We start from the raw sequence: 23,009 nt of genomic DNA on the forward strand, positions 1-23,009 counted from the left end.
ATTATCTTAACTTTCAAGGTGTCACTCACACTATAAGATCATTTTGTAGAAAATTAAACCTAATTCTGAATACAAGCATGAATGCCACACCTTTCCCATTACCATTTGAGAGAGAGAGAGAGAGAGAGAGAGAGAGAGAGAGAGAGAGACGTGTGTGTGTGTGTGTGTGTGTGGCGATACGTGAAGGATATAGGACGTTAAACGTTTTCTTTTCTTCTCACTTTGATCGCAAAACCTATGCCTGAAATAATACGTCAATTGGAGAGACAAAAATAGACAAAGTAACATAAAGCTGCCTAAAAAAAAATTGTGTGGTTCTTGGTGCGTTTCCACATTTGCATTGACAGTTTTAAAGTGTAATATGATTTATTAAATTGCATTTGGTTTCGTCGCTGTAATAGATATGATTTGTTTCAAAATGTGAATAATTATGATTGCTACACAAAACAAAATCTCAGCGAAGTCGTATTAGCATTTATTTATACAAGGCCCGAATCTGTTGATATTAACACTTATTATAAATGTATACCAAGACTTTCTACCCCTCAGTGACCATATATTTCACATTAGTTCGCCAAATAAATCCATCCTTTTTATTTCCATATATGGTTAACTTTACGAAACTGTTCATAATGTTACTTTGTTTAGCATTAAGTTTTGATATATGCCAATTTGGCGCTAAAGTTTGATCAGAACCAGTTCTTATGTGATGTGATTTTTTTTTTATAGTAAAGGTCTATGTTTTCCCCGAATAAACGAAGTACGTATTGGCACATCACATGCTGTGCTTTGCAAACACAGCTGAAATGGGAAAGCCCGATTTTTTTTTTTTTTTCTTGATGACCCAAAATACGCGTAAAGGCCGGTGTGAATATGGAAGAAATCTTTTTCAGTCATTATTTCTCTACAGGAATTAATTGAAATTTTAATTAGCACCTAAGTTACAGTTTTGTTGACGATGAAAACGCGGAAATTAATCTTTATAAATACAGACTGTTATTAACGCATGAAGAGAATCATAGGTTGTATGTATATATATATATATATATATATATATATATATATATATATATATATATATATATATATATATATATATATATTGGAATTTAATTAGAACTATATTCATTAGGACTGGTGATAGATCATTTTAGACTACTTCTGATTTAATTCTCAACAGTATAATTTTTGTTTCATTATGTATCCAAGGTAATTAAATTTTTTGTTGAATTTTACACAAATATTTGGTTTCCGCTCTTTTCTATTACTTGGTTTAAGACAAATGAGTCGTAATTATATATTGCTATATTGACCAAAAAAATAAACGTCGCCGGTAGGATTCGAACCTACGCGGGGAAACCCCAATAGATTTCTAGTCTATCGCCTTAACCACTCGGCCACGACGACTCATAGCCATACGGCCACCACATTTTTATTTCAGATATTTCTTTGAACTGTTACAGGAAGCTATATCTGTAAAGATAACATATTTTATGCGTCTGTCTTTGATGGAGTTTCACTGTAGCTCAACGCAAACTAGAAACAAATATGAGTAAAATTGACACAATGGTTCGTAGCACGCATTTCGAACCTTGTTTCACCCGGATTGTGCTTCTGTTTTGGAGTAAGTCAAAGCTATGTGAATCCTAATGTACAATCAGAGAAAATTTTCTCTAAATTGTTATCGTACGTAAGAACAAATCTGAATAGACGTTTTTAATCTCTTTTTATTTGTTTGTAAAAAAAAATTATTAAAGCCTCATATTTTTATTTATTGTAAAGTATTATGAAGAGTCAGAAATTTCGACAACCGGTTATTTTTAGATCTAATTTTTTGGACAGCTCCTGGTGTAATATTAAGGGTTTATGGGGAAAGTATAAATATGTAATAATGAGAACATGACAAATCCAAAAATGTTAATATTACTCCTTGAAATACCTTCAGCATCACTGCGTCAGTCAATTTCAAGTTAAATGAAGCAATAATGGTCCAGAAAAGAATATATAGGGAAATTGCCAGCGCTGATCTTATTTCGAACACCTCATGAATTTAATTAGAACTATATTCATTAGGACTGGTGATAAAACATTTTGGGAGTTAATTCGCAGTACTGTAAGATTTTTTAAATTTTCACTTTGCAATCTAAGGAAATAAATTATTTGTTTATTTTTACAAAAGTTTTATGCTTTTCGCTCTTGTCTGTTACTGACTTGAAGACCACAGTCATAATTATATATATATATATATATATATATATATATATATATATATATATATATATATATATATATATATGTGTGTGTGTGTGTGTGTGTGTGTGTGGTTCCCGAAAAGAATATCGTTAAGAGTTTGAACACTGGGTTGTTGTTTTCCTATGTCAAACAGGGCAGTTTCCATCTTTGAAATGATCTATTTTACTCTCACGCTTATAAACCATATAGCAATAACACAAAAAAAAAGTTAAAAAAATGAACAAAAACATCACGTCGCCGGTAGGATTCGAACCTACGCGGGGAGACCCCAATAGATTTCTAGTCTATCGCCTTAACCACTCGGCCACGACGACTTACGTTAATACGCCTAACATAATTGCATTATCTTTTGATTCTACAGGCATTTCTTTATCTTCCAATATCACAGCGGATGAAGTTTTAATGTAGCTATGCGCACGGGGGCTCGTATCGTTGCTTACAATCGACCGGTCACACATGTACTATATAATAAATACAAGGGAGGACACTTCTCTCCTTTCTCGCGCGACCCATTTAAGAATAAACGCGGTTATTTCAAGCCACATTTCGCGTAGCGTAATAAATTTGGTACCCATATTTAGCTCAGGCATTCGACTGTGTATCCCTGTTATTGTATAGTACATATATGACCGGTCGATTGTAAGCAACGATACGAGCCCCTGTGGCTATGCGTTGACAAATGGGAATAAGTGTAACGTGCTTTTGAAAATTAACTTTAGAGCTAGAGATCAAAACGGGTCTTTGTTCGCACCATACATATACGATTTCGCATGCAGTAGAGATAGCAGTATAGCATTTAATCTATATACTAAATAATATTGCGTTAGTCAGGTCGATGGGAGAGAACTCTTCATTTCGAGTTCAAGGGGGCAGGGGCCAGTTTTTATGTACAAATTTAATGCCGCAATCAGCGACATAGTATAAAAAAATAATAAAAAATCATATATGCAAGTGAGATCAAAAAGGTCCATATTTTTAGATACCTATATTAAAACAAAGCATAAGAATATTATCCACTTGACCAGAGAAATCAATGGCAGTTCATAGCAGAAGTTTATGCACCCCAATCCCTATTTTATACATGTATTTTTCACATCCGAAGGCCATTTTTGACAGCATGTGGTGCTCACAGTGCAAACGCAAGCCCTTTCCTGGATGAAAATTTTGAAAAACACTTGAGAATGGTTGTCATCCAAGCCGTTTTTGAGATACTCTAGTTGCTTTGAACCCAAGTGTCTACTGCTATGGGAGGCTAGCTCTTCTTCCTAGCCGACTATTGGTATTTCACTAACATACTGCAGAGCAACTATGGAAGGTGTACATGTCTGGCATCAATTTCAAGAACAACACAAGCCCGAAACACCTAGTTCACAAATATATCCATATCTATAAATAGTAAACATTAATACTGAAAAAGTCACACCATAGCCTTAAGTTAAGAAATTTGCCACGGGCCAATTTACGAAACTGGACCCTGCCACCTAAAGGAAGAAATCAAGGTTCAAACAATGGAGGCCTTACAAATAAAGATAAGGGAAATTTCTATGACAACGAAGTTCTCATGACTGTTAGGTTCGGCCGTTTCGAGTTGAAATTAAAATTAGATCTTCATGTATTTAGGTTCAAATATTATCGGCCACGTGTTACTTTTGGATTACGTCCAGAATGCGTGTTGTGCACGTTAAATACAGGATCTTACATGAGCGATCATTTCTATTTTTGGCCTTCGTTTTAAAATGAGTAAAACGAAGTCGTTAACTTTCGACAAAATTATAAGAGGTCAGCATATAATGAATAACAATCGTGAGCTCAGGACAGGACCAAACTCGCCATATTATATTTGCATACATCTACGATAAATCAATGATGTATATTTGGAAAGAAATGTATAAATCTATATGGAAAAAAATATAGCATCACATACACGTGTCACGTCTTGCCTACCCATAGCATGTGTAGTAGCTTGCATAAAATCTTTTCACGGCTGATCGCTACATCTCGGCCAAAACAGGCAAGTACGGTATCGGCAAAGATAACGCGATCTAATAATGTTCCCTTGTGTTTACAAAGGCTTCTCTCGAACGAAACATGATTTGAAATAACTGTACAACTCAACAGCATTTCGCAAACATTATTAACATGGGACAAAGTGATATAGAAAGTATTTCGCTATTCTGACCCTGTGAAGAAGAGAAAGACCTTAACATGCATCAGACACGATTCGACGAGATCTAATTCAGGAAATGAGCAACAAACACTTCGTGCACGATAATGTGATGAGAACGTGCTCCTATTTAGGGTGTCATTTACATTTCAATATGTGTTTAGTACAGTGGACAACGCATCACATGATCACATCGTATACATACAGCGAGGCATCATGGGAAGAGAATGTTCCATAAAATGAGTAAGCACATAACATAAAGAGGTTTGAATTATATAATTACAATTTTCATCTTAACATAGTTCTGGCTTTCCATACCCAATAGTCCAGTTAGTCACGATGCCGTGGTAGCTGTGGAGCCGACCACTGAACCACCACGGACATGTGTAAAGAAAATCGTGACGTTTGCTTCGAGGGTGGGGGTAGGGGGGGACTGCTCTAAACTGCTGACCATGTTCACCTATTCCGTATATAAGGATGAATACAAATGTCGCTTCTACAAAAATTTATTAAAAATATATGCTTTGCCTGAATCATGGAATTGCGAATTTGGACATCACATACTGTGCTGTGTAAACACAGCTGAAATGGGAAAGCCCGTGAGGGGCCAAAACATGCGCAAAGGTCAGCATGAATATGGAAGTTATCTTTATCAAGGTTTATTTCTCAACGGGGAATAAGTCAATATTTTTATTAACATCTAAGTTAGAGTATTATTGACGATCAGTTGCGTACTTAAGTGAAATGACCCCGGGCCGACGATGATGGCCCAAATGGGTTATGGCGCCCCTATACATTTGGCGCCCGTGGTTTTAGTGCCCCAAGACCTCTGGCGCCCGGGGCAACCGCCCCTTCCACCAGGCCCATTAGTACGCTACTGTTGGAGACGAGAAGGGCAGTGAGTTAAATAACAGTGGTATTGTGCATATCATCAGCCGGTATAATCAGTTGGATGTATTCACGTGATTATAGAGTAATTACCTGTTCATAAGGTGATTAAAATCGCTTTATTTCAATAATACAGACTTCCAACCCATTATACAAAATTATGTTTTATGATATACACAATTGGAACGCCGCATTTTCTTTAATACAGGTCAAATATAAATTCTTGATTTACTTTTTTTCTACACATATTTTTGAGTAGTAACATTTTGACATGATTTTATTAGGATGAAGATAAAAGAGCCTCTCTCCTAGCAAATTATATGCACAGGTAGTGTAATAAATTTACAGCTTGACTACATCACTGCTAGACTTAAGCTAGACAAATTTTTCAACGCTTGGTTGTACACAATATACATTTTTTTAGATATTGTTTTCTAATGATTCTGGGTAAATGCAAACAAAATGAAATTCATCCTCTATTATATAAATATGTATTCTCCTGCGCAGTTCACAAAATCTGAATGCTATATAAATTGTATCCCTTCTTCCTGTTTCAATCGTTAGTTTATAGCTGGAACAAGTTGCACTAAATGTTTTCTTAACTTAAAATGTATATGCACGAGAGGTATTTCTCACATTGTACTAGGGATTTGTACTGACTATAGTAATAACATTTTGAGGAAATAGGCTCTGACCAACTTTGAAATGCCGTGTTTCTAATCCTTCATGTGAATCCGAAATAAATACTTTTTCATCGCCAACATCTTGTGTTATCCATGCACATCCAAAGTCATACTAATAGAGCATACCTTTAATCTTCGTAACCCATGTGACACTACCAACTGCATCTAACTTTTTCAACATAATATAACATTCATGTGGATGTCTATCATCCGATAATCGCATAATTTTAATCCAATATTTTATACTTCTCACCATGCGACAGTGAAATCTACTTAATTCGCAAACCTTACTTTTCTTATTTCAGTCTTGTTATCTATGACCTATCGTCTCAGTCATGGTGTCAACGAGCCAGGAACTACTTTTACAAAGAAACTCTTGATGTCTTCTGCTGAGCCTGACGGAGTTGTTATAAAATACAACTATATATATATATATATATATATATATATATATATATATATATATATATATATATATATATATATATCTGTGTGTGTGTGTGTGTGTGTGTGTAAAACAAACAGAAATTTACTTCTAAATCAAAGTAAAGTCTCTCCAGCTTTGATAACACCATACAGACTATTTTGACACACACACACACACACACACTTCGAGCTATTTGATAGAGCTCTAGACACACAGGCAATACACATCACCGGCCACACAAAACCAAAGTCTCTTAAGTACTACTGCAAGGCCGACAAAGACCAGAAATGTGTTATGTCAAACTGGTATCTTCTAATTTTGTCGAACACCGACAATCCACCCCAGTTGCATCAAATATAATAATGTGATTACACATGAAAACTGCACGTACCAACCAGTGGTTCATTCATTAGTCCCCATGCTGTTCCACGAAAAGATTTCCATGTATCATTGCACTGTTGATAGCAATAATTAGCATATTTCCAGGACAGAAAATATAAATTTTCAAGAAAGTCATGAATTAGAAATTTCTTGATGTCACTAAGCACTTCGATGGAACTGTACCCAATAAACATATCGTACTGCACAGCATCGTACCGTTGCCCATCATAGAACGTTTTCCAAATAAGAACTGATGAAAGTTAAAACTTAACCGTATAAAATATATTAATTATATTGTCAATTTCATATGACATCCATTGATTAAATAGGATAATACAGTAATAATATCAAATGATTTGATGTTTCTATTTTCTCTTGCGTAGAACTTGTGAACATAGAGTCGACAAGTCACCTCATTGCTCTCATTAATATATTTGTCTTAATACGCAGTACATATATTTGGAAAAACAAAAGCACATGGCTTGAGACGCTCGTTGCTCAATACGTCCAACATTTAAAAATTATAACTTTTTCTTGATTTTTTCTTCTTTCATTTCTAAGATCCGCACATATAGCTAGATTCTACTAAAATAATTAGATTTTCATAAAAGAGTACAAAACCTGATGTCCTTTATATAGAGTGAAAATCAATAATAGCACCGGATGAATACTGCGTTTTGAATCTGCTAAATAAATTTTAAGTGTGCTGGGTTATTTTAATTTAGTTAGACAAAATTGGGTGAGACAAATAATCTATGTCGGTTTTGGTACCAAGACAACGAAATCCCAATCGCGGGGTTACGTTATTTGTCTCCCTACTCGGAATAGCCCGGTGAGGAGACAAAAAGTATAACCCCTTGACTGGGATTTCCATGGCTCGGTCGAAACCCCAATATATATTTTATTAATCTAACAATATCTGAAGAAAAGAGAGGGAACCTACCGCATTTTCATATAGACTCCAAATTATTTGCAGTTTTCGAAACAGAAAGATATATCTTACAAAACGGAAACTGCACTTCCTCAATATCATTCGAGTATTCAAATCCCCAATTTTCAGATCCACAACATAATAATGGTTTAATAATTCAGTGAACTATTTTATACATATCTCTGATTTGAAATTGCCCGAACTGCTTTTGAAAACGAAATATTCCTGTCTGACTTTTTGGCTTGTGCAGCTAATATCTGTTTAGCCATATATCATTTCAACTTGGGTGTAAAGATAACGCCATATATTTATAATAAGGCACTACTTCTATTCGTTCTTCGTTAAAATGCCGTGTTTCCGTTCTCTTCACGTATCCCCCATTTCTAACTACCACTATGTTTGTTTTCTTGAGGATTACTTCCATGCCAGTTCTATCACAAAAACCTGCCTATATTGGTTGTAGTAGTTATCTATCTATATCGGAGCAGTTTGACATATGGAATTACGTCACAATTAATACTTCCAGTTCAGTACCCACGAATGTAGTTCTAGTCTATTTTTAGAACATTTTTTCCCCTCTCATTTTGGTGGTGGTAGGAGAGTTTTATTTATGCATTTTTGGTAGGGATTTAAAGGTAACTGTTTATTTTTGATAATATGAGCTCAGGGTGTTGTTGTCTGTGTGTATTTCGGCGACAGTGCACAGTGAGTAATAAGGCCTTGGTGATGATCCGGAAGTGAAATCTGTGTTGTTTACATGCTGCTATGTTGACAATCCAGCATCTCAAAAAAGAGCAGGTCAACATTTGACAAGAACTTCACCGTGAAGTCATCTTTGAAGGTATTTTAGATTAACATATGATTTGCACTGATTGTCACAAAGTGGAAAGGTCAGTACTGAGAAACAAATGTAGAGAACATATAGTAAAATTTATTGTGTTCTATGTCCATGTCATCTGCGTACATGAAAGCAACTAGTTCTTCAATGACTGGGGCTGATGAGTATGCCTTTGTTACATTTGCTTCTAAACTCTGTGATCAGATCATTTACACACAAACGAAATAAAACGGGGCTTAGCACGCAAGCCTGTCCTGTTCCAAGTGTACAGTTAAAATAATTTGTCAAACCAGCAGTAGTACTAACACAACTCTTTAGGATGCATACATTTTTCTTGGTATATTTATCATTTTACTTTAGACTTTACGGATAAATGATGGCCAGATTTTCATGATCAGCTTTGTCGAACGCTTTCTAAAAATCAACAAAAATGCAATAAAATCTTCCCTTCCTTTTGGATAAATACTTTCGTGCCGAGGCTTGAAAATTAAACAAGTTATCAAGTGTGCTATATCTCTTTCTAAAACACGACAGTGCCTCGAGATTATTTTTCTTTATCCATGAGTAAATTATTTTGCGAAAACTTTGCACCGTGTTTAATGAAGGATATACCTCGATAACTATTAGGGTTATCTCAGCTCTCATTCTAATATATTTTGGGCAAATAATGCTTTTAGCCCATTCATTCGGGAAGTTACCAGAATCATATATTCTATGAAAAAGAGAGCTTAGGAATGGTAAAACACTCTTACTAGGCAATGGTACCATATAGTTGGAATCATGTCTGGTCCAGGAGTTTTGTTTGTCACTGAGTTTAAACTGGTTATTATCTCTTGATCCGTTATTATATCATCTAAGATACTGCCAGTTTCCGATAAGACAGTATCATCATCACTGTCAAGATTACTCTTCTTAGCATTTTCATTTTGTTCCTTTATAAAAGATACTCGTGCCAAACCGTTTTTTAGATAATGTATGTAATGGTAGCTGTCTTCAAATGCTTCTAAAATAAACGTATGTCTGTTGTGCACTTTATTAGTTTCTCCCTTTTACCTATTGGGTAATAGTTTTCTTTAACCTACACAACGATCGAAAACTTTTCTTGAACTCCCTGTAATCGGCCATATCAGTACTGGAACTAATCAGCCGGAATCTACGTAATCGTACATATTTTCGTGTTTTGCATTTTCACATTCACTATCCCACCATCGTGGTTGCATTTGTGTCTTATGTTGGATTCTACTTTTTGTTTTACTTTATGTTCATAGTAGGAAAGCGCATCTTGATACAAAGAGGTAAATTGTTTCAAAGAATCATCGATATTTGTATTTAGCAGGTTAGCTATATGTTCCTTCGTCACCAGAAAGATTTCCTAAAATAGTTGCTTAAAAGCTTCCCTATGCTAAATTTTAAAATAGTTCTAACTGCACGTATTATCTATCTCAAATTATTGTAATTATTTCCCATTTGCTTCTGTTATTGACACTTTCAACGAACATTACGATGGAAAATGTGAAGGTTAATCTTACTCCCCAACAGAGGCGTAGCTATGATATTTTGCGCCCGGGGACGAACTATAAAATTGGCGCCCCAGCCCCCTCCCCGTTTAATCACATTTTTGAATATTACCCTTGTTTACTTATTATAATGTAACGTTGTAAGCCTCATTTTGGCGCCCCTGTACCTTGGCGCCCGGGGACATATGTACCCCCCCCCCCCAGCTACGCCTCTGCTCCCCAACTCCAAAATTTGCCACAAAATCAAATATAGTTGTAGAACATATAACAAGTAATGCACTAAAATTTTCTAGTTATAAGTTATGCATGTAAAATTGCCAGCAACATCATCATATAATCTGCTATTCATAATATACATGTCATATACTTGAAATCTATCAGAGAATGTATTACACTGTGTCTGTTATGCCTTGGTAATGTAAAAGTATCGTTTCCATAATCAATATCATTTCCAAATACAAATTGCAAAGTATCATCTGGTACAAAATCGTATACATTTTTCATGCGTGCATTAAAATCGCCTGCCAGTAGCAAACTTACATTTGGATACCGAGCTTTTATCAAACCAATCTTTTTACACAAAACGGAAATCCCGTTGTCTTCTAGATCACTATATAATGGCGACCCTTGCAATCAGATATATGCATGCATAAGAATGATATTCATACTTCTGTGTTCAGAGGTAAATAGGAAATGTCATATTTTGCAATCAGTTGAAATATTCAGAGATTATTTTCACAACCATGCTTTGGACATATTTTTTTCTAACAAAGAGACACGTCCCCAGACCTCCCCCCCCCCCCCCATCGCTTTCTTTTGACTGTGCTCAAGTTAGCATAACCCGAAAAAAATCGGCAAATTATCTTTCATGTTTCCTCTACGTTTCAGCAAAACCTCCAATATCAAATTTGTTACAAAAGCTTATAAATTGCACATCGTCATTTTTATTGGATGTCCTAATGGCTTGTGTAAATTTGCATTTAATCAAGTGTAAATTAATATTTTCTTTATAAGTATAGATTGATGTTTAACTCGTGAAATGAATCATAGGTTATATGTAAAAACGAATATATATATATATATATATATATATATATATATATATATATATCTTTATTTTCCTGCGTATAGTGTTGTTCCCAAAAAAAAAACTTTAAGCCGTAATGGAGAAAAAAGAAAAAGAAAAAAAAAAAATATAACGTCGCCGGTAGGATTCGAACCTACGCGGGGAGACCCCAATAGATTTCTAGTCTATCGCCTTAACCACTCGGCCACGACGACTTACGAATAAACTGCGAGATATTTATATTTCATAGTATTCTTGAATTTGTTATAGGAAATTCTATATTTTTTAAGATTACTGTGTCCGTCTTTGACAGTGGGTGGAGATACAGAGCAGATAAAGCAGCATGGCATATATACGAAATATTGCTGCGTCAGTCCTGTGGATGGCAGCGAACTCTCCATTTCCAGTTAAATGAAGTAATCAGGGTTAAAAAAAAAATTAAATATACGGAAATTGCCATAGCACCAAACTTAAGTTATCATGACCTCTTGGTTCGGCCATTTCAAGTCGAAATTAAAATTTGATCTTGATGCATATAAGTTCAGATTATGTCGGCGATGTATTACTTTTGGATTGCATCCAGAAGGCGTACTCTACACAGGTAACAGAAGAGCTCATATGTGCGCTCATTTTTAATTTGGCCTTCGCTTTGAAAGAATGAAAATTTGGCTTGAACTACAGAGAATGAGTTAGATGAGGTCTGCATTATAATAAATAACTAAATATGAACGTGCAACATGAACAAATTAGTCATGCTGTAAATTCTACACATTCGAATAAAATCGATAATGTATAGGGCGTAATAGGACAGAATTGTACGTCATGAACTATCGGCCAGTAAACGTGACTGCCAATCAAAGTCGTCGTGGCCGAGTGGTTAAGGCGTTGGACTCGAAATCCAATGGGATTTTCCCGCACAGGTTCGAATCCTGTCGGCGACGCGGAATATTTTTTGTCGAGTCTAAAATGTATCTTGGACTACTATTACTTTCGCATTCAAGATTTTATTTTTTACATCAAGACTCATTTATTTTGCTTTACAGTAACTATTGTATAGTTTTTCTTATTACAACCATATCGGCCAATTCTGCGCATCAGGTAATTCTTTGCAACGATACATCATTTCTGTAAACATTGGATCACGTGTTATTTCTGGTCAAAAATCAATTTTATAGCAAGAGAGTACAATCATACTTAATTAAAAAAAGTGATACTCATAAAGTGTACAAAAATATCTCACATTTTGGCTCGAAATGCCTATGAAAATGTGATTTCTAAATGTCAACATGAAGACCCACTCTATAACCTTCATGAACCTGTAACCCAGAAAATCATATTTACTATATGTGTTTTAGAATCATACAAATAATTACATTATATCAACGATGGAAATGTATACCTTAAAACAATTCTGCATCTTAATCCAAGTTTCCAATTTTGCAAGTTGTCCTACACGTACATAATCTTCTGCTACCCAACGTGTCAACTTGCCGGATTCTTAAGAAATTTCCCGGTGTATAGTTTCTAAATTCTTAAATTTTTCACCATAAACAAGACATAAATACATTACATCCTACTCATTTGATGTTTCTAATCCACATGACAACTATTTTTAAAAATAAAATGATCAACTATACTAAATTTTTTTTTCAAGATCAGTTTAGTTTGCTTAGTACATGTGTATCTTGCCATTTATTGTCATTGTTGTGTTGAATTTTGTAAAACTAGATATAAACATGACCTAATTACTCAACTGAACTGCTGCCAGAAACAGTCTAAAGTAATGTATTTCATTTATATAGCCCGATGGATGAACATTACATCTTTTCAAAGCTATGCGCAGAAAAAGACCAACATATTGCGAGTCATGAAAACGTGACTAAAAATTAATATTATTTTTAACAGAATATTCTGGTGGCAATTATCTTTTTTCCAATGGTAAGCATTGCAGTATTTTATTTTCATCAATTGGTAGAATTGGGTATGCGTTTTGCTTGAGTATTGTTGACGGAAAACCTTAGGTGCGCAGAAATGCCCGAAAGCACTGTATAGACCTTTTTCAGGAAGTCGAATCTGGGTTTTTCCACTGCGACATTTAATGCCTGCACAATCAACATAGGGCAACTTTTAAGCGATTGTCATTAACATAGTGTATGTTCGTGAAGAAAATTTCAAACAAATTTGTAAAGGTTTGACATCTGTACACCCTTCACAGAAAGAGTGTGTTTAAAAATCATGAGTTAATAGTTCAGTAACCTACCTAAAACAGAAAAGTAGATATCAGCACAAAAAGCATCAGAGAGGTCCAGAGCAGCGGACTGGATTTGTGGGTCCTGGGAAAAATTACGGTCCTGCTGAACACTGCTAAGCTTGACAAAGCCCAACAAAGCCACACAAAGCCATGCGAAGTCAAATAAAAAATGCGTATTTATATTGTTAATTATATATCTCTAGTTTTATCTGCAAGAAAGAAAATAATAACAGAAATGTCAAATACATTCAGAAAAACCTGGTCTCTTTCCAATGCGAGTCTAATAACTTGCACATTCTGAAAACCCGTGTATCATCATAGTGAATGCTCCATGCTGATGTGAAGTTACCAACAAATCACTGCAGCCAATAGGAAGTTTCCAAACTAGCCATTATTGGGATGACGTCGCTGTTGTGCAAATTACATTTCTGGCTAACCATATGTTGAATTAAGAGTTTAACATTTGTTTTTGAGTGTTTATCATGGTATAAACTGCCAGCTGCCAAATCACAGCAAATAACGCATAGTTTATGCTACGATGAAGACAGACAAAAAACCAGTATTTAACTTTTATACATTCAATTCTTTATAGGTTCTCATTAAAAAAATATTTTGTCAGTTTTGGAGCCTTGTTTCAGCATATTATATTTGTTGAGGGCTGCTGGCACATAGCCGTTTAAAGAACAGGGTATTCTCCAGCACGAAATGTATCAAACAATTCCACCAATTCTAGCTGATCAAATGAATATTCTACAGCATGGTCTTAAATATTTTATCTCAGCAGAGGCGTAGCTGGGGGGGGGGTACATATGTCCCTGGGCGCCAAAATGAGGCTTACAACGTTACATTATAATAAGTAAACAAGGGTAATATTCAAAAATGTGATTAAATGGGGAGGGGGCTGGGGCGCCAATTTTATAGTTCGTCCCCGGGCGCAAAATATTATAGCTATGCCTCTGTATCTCAGTGGGCATATCTATTCAGAGTAGAAGTGCAATATTCAAAGCAAAGATTTTAGTTCTTTAAACCAAATGTCATATTCATTAACAGGCTATTAAATGCTAATGTGAGGGTCACCTTACAAATGAAATTAAGAAAGTTGGTAAATGGCTACAGTGACTGGGGTCCGATAGTCTTACAAAACATGATATCAACCTCACAGCTGCGATGGGAGAGGGGCGGGATAACCCCACAGTAACTATCAGGGTCAGCCCCTTAAATTGTAGCAATTAGGGTAGTATTAGTCGTTGGTCATAATAAAGTTTGTTATATATTTTCTACATTGGTTTCTCAGTCCTCAACTCTCCATTTTGTCCAGATAATAATAAAGCATATCTTATTCTAAAGTACTTTCAAAGATGAACCCACAGTTCTTGTCATAGGTTATCTGGCTTTTTTTTCCCCCAGAGGCCGGACTATAAACAAAGCACTATGTATTGGGTCAAATATTTCACTACCCAATCATCATAAATGCCTCATTACTCGCTGTGCACTATCACTGAAATGCTTAAATTCTGAAGACTAATCAATTACCTTTAAATCAAAACGAAGAATGTCTTAATCCAACTCTTGTATCACTATCAAAAGGAGAGAGGAAAACAATGCTCCAAAAATAGACTGGAACTACATTTGTGGGAAGTGAACTAGAAGTACTGTAATATTTGTGACCTAATTTTTACTAAGTCAAATTATTTATGGCCAAATTTAGTCAAACTTTAATATTTGCATGCCATACCTATTTCAAATTTATACATGAAGTAGTTTTGAACTTTACAGCAAACAAGGAGTGTGAGAACTGTCAGAAAGTGTGTAGTGCTGGTGCTGCAAAGCGTGGAAGTTATGGCCCAAGTGCTCTTGAGAAACCAAAACTAAATTTGCCATATCTTCTTTAATTATAGGAATTTTTCAAAGCAGTAAACAACTAATTGTAATATAATATGAGGCTGTATGTAAATATCTGAAATATATTAAATATTTTAGTAGAAACTGAATTAAATAATTTAAATTTAGAAACCTAAATTTTAATGAAAAATTAAATTTTATACACGTTTTAAAATTCAAACTGACAAATCTTAGCAAAGTTGACTAATAAATGGTATTTAAAACAAATAGTAAATTGAGTCTGTACAATGTATTATATTTTGCCCAAGGGTAGTTAAACAAGATAGCTCACAGCGAGTTTTGCTGCCAATTGCAATATGCCTGTTCAAATGCATGTAGGTGTACAGACTAAAGAAACAATGATAAGTGCTATGTTCCACGTTTATTGTGTCAGGTACTCAGCAAGTTGTTAGTAACATTAATACTGCACTCAGATTTAAAATTCTGATGGGACAGGTACCATGTTTAATAGCAAAAATGCATTGCATTTAAATGTTGATAACTACAAAAAGTGACAATGTAATAGGAAAACACAAAACACAACTCCAGTGAGGCTCTGTCTTACTTAACAATGGTGCTGTTCTCTCTTATGAAGACGCAAGCCCTGTCTTTGTGGTAATATGAATTAATCCTGGTTACTTTTTTTAATGGCAGATACATTGCATATGTGCTACTGAAGCCTTGCTATCTATCACCACTTGACTACTGGACAGCTTCCAAACTAATCCATCTCTTCCACCTTGTTCCAGATACCAGGCTAGACTTGAAAAGATATAACATACATGTTTCATTTAATCCCAGTGAACAGTACGATGTAGGTAAATAAAGTTAAAATGTGCTAGATATGTTAGATTTCGAAATGACATTAAGGGTACAAAGAAAAGAAAAATCAATTTGACATAGCAAGACTCAAAAATGTAAAGCAATGGCATGTATTAAAGTGATAATTCATCCCAAAAAATATGAGGTTTCAAAAATTATGTTTAGCCATTTACAGGCTTAAAGCAACTAATAAGGTACTCTAGGTATAATAAAGTTATGATGGCGAGGTCTTGGGGTACCAAAATCCCTTTGGGCCATCATCATCATCACCTTAGGTGCCATTTACCCTTAGTATGCCACTGTGCTAGGGTCATAGCTTCTAAAGGCACTTCAATATTTGTTATATTTATCTATACAAGTCTTACACTTGATTGCGACCACTCAGGCGACCTAGTAGTTAGAGCCTCTCTCTCAGATGCAGGAGGTTGCGGGTTTGAAACCCTGGCCAAGTCATACCAAAAACATAGAAATGGTACTAACAGCTACCTCGCTAGACACTCAGCAATAAGAGGTTAGTGTTAGGACTGGTCAGCATGGCGTCCGGATAATGAGACCGAGTTGGACATTATTCTACATGTATGTAGCATGCTCCAGTGCTAGCATCACTATAAACTGCAACAATGCAGACATCGTAGCGATATATATGTAACTAAAAAATTGTTAAAGCTATGTTAAAATCCAAATCACACACATACACTTGATACTATAGTGTTATAATGGGGTTCCCCTTGCAATAAAGTACTCAAGCTCAAGTAAACACTTAGCTCAGAATTTGCTTAGTGACAAATTTTTTATAAAGTGAAATTTATTGCTGAAATTTTTTTTCCTTTTAGGTAAGACAGTAAAATGCTACAAAACTGCATTCAGCATCACGTGGCTTTAGCAATGCTGAAAAAAGCATGTTCCATTAAATTTAGTTTTTAAAACTTTGCAGATGAATTGTCTCTAGTCAGAAGAAAAACATGACACAGATGCTATACTGATCACAGGATTTGAGAAGCTGCTCATATCTGAATTGTTCAAGTTATAAAACATTGTTCAAGTTTTCACAGCTATCCAAAGTATTACTCTTATATACAGTATACACAGTGAGAAAATAGTCCTTACAAAATTTACATATGTAAATGCATACTAAAATTTTTAAAAGAACAGAAATTTGTCTTTGAAATTGCTTCATTTTTGTAAATGATACAAAATTTCCATGTTTATTGTGTAAGTAAATTTGAATGTACATTTATTTTTACTTCAGCACTTTAAATATACAGTTGATTACCCACCTGAATGGTTTGTCATGCAGTGCAATTAAAAAGGTTGACAATGAAGTATTTACTTGGAGACTAAATACAATCAGCTTTGTACAATATATGCCATTCACACCAAAACACTTTTTTCCACAGGTTGATCAGTAAATCATGAAAAAATAATCTCAAGAAGTCACCCCAATTCAACTGGTGCTTGCAACTGTTGACCTAAGTAAGTGAAGAGAATAATCCATGCAGGTCCTCCATCAGCTGTTTAAGGTATTGTAGTGATCAAGACTGAAACATTTTTAGTTTTGGTTTTGTCACCTGCAACTAATGTGGCAGAAGGCTAGACATAGGACAGAGAAAATATAGATTGACTCTCTATTCATGTGTCCATTCAACATCATAGCTTGGTTTTATTATTATTTTTTAAGACTGACCACTCAAGTGGCCCAAGTGGTTAGAGCATCCACTTCAGATGCGGGAGGTTGCTGGTTCAAACCCCAGCCAAGTCATACAGAAACTTTTAAAAATGGTAATAGTAGCTGCCTTGCTTGGTGCTCAGCATTAAGGGGCAAGTGTTAGGACTGACTGTGTCAGGATACTGTGAATGGGTGGGACGTGTCACTACATGTCTGTGTCATGATGCCCCAGAGCCAGACATCACTATAAACTGCCAACTGCAGACATTGTAGCAATATGACTAAAATTGTTCAAGCAATGTTAAAAATCCCAAAACATAGACACATTTTTTAAGACTGGGGGGGGGGCAGGGGGGTTAGAGTACCATATGTTTCAAGATAAGAGCATGTGCATGTAATCCATGTATATTAAACATATCTAAATATACATGTTTAATTATTTATAGTTAAAGTTTCCTTTTATTGTGCTTTTTCTTGCATTAATATTAAAAGCAAAGACGATGTCAATTACTTTACTAGTTACTGGATAGATGTGATTCTGCTTAGTAGTAGGTATTTCCAAAAATATTTTAATTTCAAATTTTTCCTATTATAACTAAACTAGAATTTGCTCTGGTGAGCATGTGCAGAATATGTTTAAATACATCACTTATTAATACTGATGTCGTGTTTTTTTAAATCCAAGCACAATGGAGATTGGCTGTGCAGATAGAGATGGTTCAAAATCCCGAGCCATTTTGTATTACTGTATAATGCTACAGACTTAGCACAAAGATATATTGACAAAATCGTCAATGATTTTTAAGTCAAATAGGTGCAGAAGATTGCTTTCATCAGGGTATTCAATGTGAATTTCCAACAGATTACTATTCTGACACATGGGATAATTATCAGCAGTTTGTAAGACTGACCATCATGCAGTTCACATCCCTGGAGCAAAGAAAGCAAGTGATGTGTGCAATTTAAGACATGCCCAAACCAAAATCGCCAGCATATTTTTAAGGTTGCAGCAAGTTTGCTATGTAAGCTTGCAGCAAGCTTAGATTTGAAACCGTGGCAAGCTTGTGTAAGCTAGTAATAGGTAAGCTTGCATGATCTTGTCATGTAAGCTTGCGCAAGCAAATAATAGGCTTGCTATCAATGGCAAGCTTGTCATGTATGCTTGCACAGGCTTACTAATTACAAACTTGCAAACAAAGCTGACCTAGCTAGCTACATCAGAAGAACTGATATGAAGAATGAAGTCATCAAATCATTTAATCAGATAAAGATACAAGAGCATATGAATCTGTGTAAGGAAACTCTTTATACTTTTGTTCTGTATGGCTTTAGAAATGTTCTACTAGGCTTTAGAAATGTTCTACTAATTTACTTCCATGAAGAAATCTATTTTGGGGGAGGCTGGTGTCAAATGGGTAGGTTCCCTCTCACATCTGTCAAAATGATAAACTATTAGGTAAAAGCAAGAATGTTTGCCATTTGAATTACTCTGAACAACCTCTTCTAAACAAAATCTTCAGAATAAAATTCTGCATCCTCCTCTGTTCCCGGTGTGAATCAGGCATCATCCACTGAAATGGATTACAGCAACATGTACTATGTAACCAGGGAAGAAAAAAACCCAGAGCATTTACCTTTGGCAAAAGCATTTCATTTTTAGTACCAAAATCACTTTTCAAGTCCAAAATATCAGTAAATGTTATTCAAGATCATCCTTTAATGAGCACCTAAATTTTAGTTTTACCATCCATTCTGAAAGGCACTTCAGAGCTTTAAACAACAACAAAATAGATCCGATGAAACTGATTAGGTACCTATAGAAATTTTGAAATAAAATAACGGCCATGTTTGAGAACGAAAAGAATCAAATGTAACAACCTCTCAACAATTGTTGAATTTGATAAGCGAGAAGAAAGAAAGACCCTAAGAATAACGGAAATGAGATTCACAAGCGTACATTTAATTTTATAATTTCATAACGCTATTGACGATGAGTGACAGCACTGCATCAATTACTGCAGTTTGGCAAGCACTGCAATATATAATAATGGTCTTCAGAGTTGTCATCTCAATCATTGAGTGAAGCAACATTACAAAGTCATTTTTTGACATATTTAAATCGTAAAAGCGAAAGAGAAAGCTAGCGCCAACCTACAGTCCCGAAAGCTGAAAAATATAACACTCTTGAGTTCAACTTTGAAAATTGCGCCTAATTTTTTAACGCGACACTACAATTTTTGTTTTGTGTTCTTGTAATTCAAATATGTTGTGTGTATGATTAGAAGTTCGTAAACCATTCTGCTGACCGTAAACAGGGGAAGTAACTGCCTTTAATGATTCGATACCGAATTAAGTCTCTGTCGCGGAAAACCAAATTTTATCTTCCATGGTTTGATTTAATTTCTTTTTAAACAAGTAGAATTCACAAAGCTAAATTCTTTATAGAATGTTGGCAGAATGGGATGCACCCCTCTCTCTCACTCAAATAGAAACAAATATTGAATATATTTTAACATTTTTATTTAGTAACTAAATAACTGACAATTATTTTTTTCTTCTGGCATCAGATTGTCATTGAAACATATATGACAATTCTTTCAAAACCTTAATGCCAGAAGTTAATATTACAAGAGTTGCTGAGACTATATTTGATGGTGCAGTCAGTAAATAGTATTTACAAGTACTTGACATCAAATATCTTGCTGTATTAAGTTACCGGTAGTCTGTAAATAACTTTGCAATCAGCAATCTCTTTTACAGGATTTTACTAAGTGGAATACTTTATTCAGACTTTCACATATGTTCTGTATTAAAGTTTATTCACTGTGCTGCTGCAGATGCACTCTTTCATGCAATTGTAAATAAATTCACAAAAGATTTAAATGTGCATTTGTAGATGAAACCACATTGGTTCAAACATGTTTGATTCACATTTAAGCTGGGAAATTGTCTGATCATTTTGTAGCCATGTCTCTTGAAAACATTGTTGGTCTGGGTTTATTTATTAATTTTTTAAAAGATAAGAGCTGTATCATGCTAAGACCTAATACTGTGGAAAGTGATTTAATTAGTTCTATAGTAAACATTGTATTGGATGACTTTGATAATATACTGGTTATGTGTATTTGTAAGGACAAGTTTTTGCATGCAGGCTTATGTAGAATTTTAGATTTTGCAATCTTGCAGACTTAATGAGAAAAATTCCTTTTGCAAGCTTAAATTTTAGATTTTCCATGCTTGCGACTTGGATAAATTGTGCGAGCACCCTTACTAGCTTGTGCAACTTCAACTAGCTTGTCACAAGCTTGCTGCAAGCTCATGGTAAGCATGCATTTTGGTTTGGGTGTGACAGCAGAGGGTAAAGATGTTTTGATGAACACATCACATATTTATTTTCAGAAACTTTTGAGTTCTGCAAAACTGTTCAAGAAGTTGAATTTAACTTTCACCTACCACCAGTAGTGGCTTCAGCAATCCAAACTATCATCCAGTATGTAACGTAAGAAGATATATGTTTGTCATTTATGTATGTCAACTGTCAATAATGATATTTACACTCTAAACTCTTCTAATTGTATAATCATGGTGAATCAAAAGAAAAGTAATGACGTAGTAAATAACTTTTACAACAATAAATTCCAAATATTTACCATACTCAAAGTCATGGTTCCTGCTCTTATTTATATTTAAGTATTCAGTTTTGCCCATGTTCAGAATCGGTTTTAATCTTTTATACAGCATACAGTGTTAGACTTGTAATATTCACTTTAGTAATAATTATGTATAAACTAAACAATATAGCCATTAGGCAAGGGTAGTTTGATGCCACCAGTGCTGAATAATTCACATTTGTATTCAATTACAATCCTTGTACCTCTTTTGCATAATTAGGATAAATCAGCCTACAAAATTAGGACCTAATGTGCAATCCATGTACCTTGCACCATTTATGTTTGGATCTTAGTAACTGAATAATGTAAGATATACAGATCTATAAATTGTTATTCAAACTTAATAGGAGTTTGTGTTCCAGCACGTACTGTCTTACAATAGATGAAAGTAAAGTGAAAGCTGAATTAGAATGGGAGTGAGTGGAGTACAAACTTAGAAGGGCTACCAAAAAGTGTAAGTTTCAATATTCAAAACAGTCAAAGATATAACCACTTGGTCCATCATAAAATGCTGTACATTCCAAACACCATGTAAACTCATTTGGAACTGTGAACAATATAATGCAGTTTCATCCGTGTTCTTCACAGATTAACTACATATATATTTCATCACTGTGTGAAGAATAATTTATTTTCCTGTTTCATAATCCTAGATAAATTTATGGTGTTATTTAAATGCCTCATAATCTCGTCAGGATAAAGACCATCTGTAGGGGCAAGAGTCTTTTCAGATTTATGGAAGGGTATGTGTCTTAAATAGATGAATGTCTCTAAATGGTTCTTTTATAATCATTGTTTCTTCCTCTTCATATTTAGTGGAGCTCACAAAGCACGGTCATACTGTTCTGCAACATGGGACATGAAAACTAAAGCTCATGATATTCTTGGAAGACCCAACATTTTAAAATAGTTTTTTAATTTTCCTGACAGTATGTTCCATTAGAAGGTCAGAAGAAATATGTGAATCTATTTCCCTCATCTGTTCCCAGATAAACCATACAAAGACTTCTTTGCAGTATACAGGTTATATGGTGCCTGCTAGTGGACAAGAAAATGAAACATTTCATGTGCATATTTACTGTGTGAAATGACATATGTACTTGAGGGTAGCTAGTAATCTTCTCCTGTCAGGTACTTGGCAACATCAAGGATCTGCTTATACAGCAGACCTAGCTATAGTACATTATTAGCATAATGCTTAACTCATGCTGGGCTTCAGAGAATACTGATGTGTTTTGGGGGACTTTTTTGGGATGAAGACTTAACTGGAAACTGATCCATTTGGTAGTAGAAGTCTTAGCAGAGTCGCAATCATTTCTTCAGTATCCTGTGGATCCTTTATCCTTTTGGTAGCATCAGTGCCATTCATGCGTGAACTTGTCCACAGTATAATTCAACCAGGATCCCATTTCTACAATGCACCCATTATCTGGTGGATGGTGATTGTTTAATGGCCCAGCTTATGTCAAAAAAGTCTCTAGGTCAAAATAATCACAGAGAGCCTCAACAATGCAGCCCTTAATAAAGGAAAGGGTAAAGTCTTTGTCATGATCATAATGATTCTTCACAT

General features: G+C 34.9%; 1 long non-coding RNA gene and 4 other non-coding genes across 7 annotated transcripts; 1 reads left to right on the forward strand and 4 right to left on the reverse strand.

Moving 5' to 3' along the window:
• Positions 1–1,325: 1,325 nt before the first annotated feature.
• Positions 1,326–1,407, reverse strand: Trnas-aga (transfer RNA serine (anticodon AGA)). The gene has a single exon. It is a non-coding gene; the product is annotated as a tRNA-Ser (tRNA).
• A 1,078-nt stretch (positions 1,408–2,485) lies between these two features.
• On the reverse strand, positions 2,486–2,567 carry Trnas-aga (transfer RNA serine (anticodon AGA)). Its single transcript has one exon. It is a non-coding gene; the product is annotated as a tRNA-Ser (tRNA).
• An 8,714-nt stretch (positions 2,568–11,281) lies between these two features.
• Positions 11,282–11,363, reverse strand: Trnas-aga (transfer RNA serine (anticodon AGA)). The gene has a single exon. It is a non-coding gene; the product is annotated as a tRNA-Ser (tRNA).
• A 644-nt stretch (positions 11,364–12,007) lies between these two features.
• On the forward strand, positions 12,008–12,089 carry Trnas-cga (transfer RNA serine (anticodon CGA)). Its single transcript has one exon. It is a non-coding gene; the product is annotated as a tRNA-Ser (tRNA).
• A 3,554-nt stretch (positions 12,090–15,643) lies between these two features.
• On the reverse strand, positions 15,644–20,790 carry LOC149801315 (uncharacterized). 3 transcript variants are annotated; one of them, XR_016420453.1, is made up of 3 exons: positions 19,924–20,790; positions 19,267–19,339; positions 15,644–16,042 (listed from the first exon to the last, which is right to left on the reverse strand). It is a non-coding gene; the product is annotated as an uncharacterized LOC149801315 (long non-coding RNA). The 3 variants fall into 3 exon arrangements; XR_016420455.1 differs by having other exon boundaries at positions 19,257–19,339; XR_016420454.1 differs by having other exon boundaries at positions 19,920–20,790.
• Between the last annotated feature and the right edge of the window lie 2,219 nt (positions 20,791–23,009).

Source organism: Sinohyriopsis cumingii, chromosome 4 (genome assembly GCF_028554795.1).
Source record: "Sinohyriopsis cumingii isolate HCF-2022 chromosome 4, ASM2855479v2, whole genome shotgun sequence".
Classification (NCBI taxonomy): domain Eukaryota; kingdom Metazoa; phylum Mollusca; class Bivalvia; order Unionida; family Unionidae; genus Sinohyriopsis; species Sinohyriopsis cumingii.